At 33.2% G+C, this 2,318-nt stretch overlaps 1 long non-coding RNA gene across 1 annotated transcript; it reads right to left on the bottom strand.

The window, feature by feature from the left end:
• Nucleotides 1–1,379: 1,379 nt before the first annotated feature.
• LOC113472857 lies at nucleotides 1,380–2,066 on the bottom strand. The gene is made up of 2 exons (XR_003395005.1): nucleotides 1,849–2,066; nucleotides 1,380–1,574 (listed from the first exon to the last, which is right to left on the bottom strand). It is a non-coding gene; the product is annotated as an uncharacterized LOC113472857 (long non-coding RNA).
• Nucleotides 2,067–2,318: the final 252 nt, after the last annotated feature.

Below are 2,318 nucleotides of genomic sequence, written 5' to 3' on the forward strand. Positions count from 1 at the left end.
ATGTTTAAAAATGGTAATGTGATACCTACATGTAGGTACTTTTATTGAAATCTACATAATAATTACTAGTAGTTCTGTAAACTGTAGACCTCACTCAGACTCTTTTGTCCAAGCACTCCAAGTTGATACTAATGTAGAATGTACCTATGAATGCGATTGAAATGACTTTGCTATTCCAATAGAAAATAAGTACCTCTTACGTAATTAAAAGGGAATAGGTTTCAGATATTTACCCTTTTTTAAACAATAGAGCATCAAAACTCTGATCCGGACTAATGAATAAAGGTTTAGCTTTAATACCTATACCTACAGTAGGTACCTACACTCTATAGTCTTTATGTATAGTTAGCTTTGGGTTGACGCGCCTGCCTTCTAAGCGCTAGGTCGCGGGTTCGATTCCCGCCCGGGGCAGACTTTATCCTAAAATACATATAATTATAAGGTTTGTCCGGCTGGCTTTCTCTTATCCTGTCTTCCTTCTCTCTTCCATTTTGCTATGTCTCATCTGCAGTTGCAGTTCCTACTATCAAATCTCTCAAAAAAAGTAAAAAAAAAATCATTACTATCATTAGGTAGGCAACTATGTACTGACTACTCTCAATACCTACTGATGTGATCTTCTTCTTCCCCTATGGTCTATTCTGCTATGTCTCATCTGCAGTTACAGTTCCTACTATCAAATCTATTAAAAAAAGTAAAAAATAATCATTACTATCATTAGGTAGGCAACTATGTACTGACTACTCTCAATACCTACTGATGTGATCTTCTTCTTCCCCTATGGTCTATTCGATTTTGCTATGTCTCATCTGCAGTTACAGTTCCTACTATCAAATCTCTTAAAAAAAGTAAAAAATAATCATTACTGTCATTAGGTAGGCAACTATGTACTGACTACTCTCAATACCTACTGATGTGATCTTCTTCTTCCCCTATGGTCTATTCCCTTGTATTTATACATGGAATCCCTTGATAATTTAGGTGAATTGAAAAATCGATTTAGGCATTTAGTAGATTGATGGTAATTTTATTTTAAAGAGGACGTATATTATTATCTAGACATTTCCATAGGGTATTGGGGTTCAAGATAACAAAGAGAGAAACCTGTTTTTCTGTTGGGTGTTAATAATTTTTACTTTTTAGCCATTGTAGCCAAGAGTGTATCACAGCCTAAGCATAAGCATAGTACCTGTGTTATGCTAGTGCCTCAAAGTTTCAGGGTTCAATTTACAAATTTGCATAAAAATACAGATATCTCTGGATGTAACAAGGCCCACTCATTCTCATGAATAAGCATAGTACCTGTGTTATGCTAGTGCCTCAAAGTTTCAGGGTTCAATTTACAAATGTGCATAAAATTTCATCAAACAGATATACTATGTTTAAAAATGGTAATGTGATACCTACATGTAGGTACTTTTATTGAAATCTACATAATAATTACAGTAGTTCTGTGAACTGTAGACCTCACTCAGACTCTTTTGTCCAAGCACTCCAAGTTGATACTAATGTAGAATGTACCTATGAATGCAATTGAAATGACTTTGCTATTCCAATGAATAGAAAATAAGTACCTCTTACGTAATTAAAAGGGAATAGGTTTCAGATATTTACCCTTTTTTAAACAATAGAGCATCAAAACTCTGAAAATTTTTGATTCTATTTTAAACAATACGTATGAATGCAATTCACAATGCACAATCATGTATAAAAATCTGGTGTGACCATCACACGACTTTCCTTATCCTCTTGAATGATGCTTATTGAGTGTTTTTTTACCCTAACTTTTACAATATCTCGATAAGTTTTGTTGCTATAGCTGAAAACCACCAAAAAATAAATAAGTACCTCTTACGTAATTAAAAGGGAATAGGTTTCAGATATTTACCCTTTTTTTAACAATAGAGCATCAAAACTGTGAAAATTTTTGATTCTATTTTAAACAATACACTGGAAGTATAGGTACATAGAGATGTACGTATGAATGCAATTCACAATGCACAATCATGTATAAAAATCTGGTGTGACCATCACACAACTTTCCTTATCCTATTGAATGATGCTTATTGAGTGTTTTTTTACCCTAACTTTTACAATATCTCGATAAGTTTTGTTGCTATAGCTGAAAACCACCAAAAAACGGTTGAAATCTGTCGAAAAAATGGTTAGAGATATTGTAAAAGTTAGGGTAAAAGAACACTCAAATAAGCATCATTCAATAGGATAAGGAAAGTCGTGTAATGTTCACACCAGATTTTTTTAAAATAGCATCATTGAATTCCTTGTTGAAAAGTACATCATACTGCATTTAATTACCA

The sequence above is a fragment of the Diaphorina citri genome, unplaced genomic scaffold, assembly GCF_000475195.1.
Source record: "Diaphorina citri unplaced genomic scaffold, Diaci psyllid genome assembly version 1.1 scaffold9374, whole genome shotgun sequence".
Classification (NCBI taxonomy): Eukaryota; Metazoa; Arthropoda; class Insecta; order Hemiptera; family Psyllidae; genus Diaphorina; species Diaphorina citri.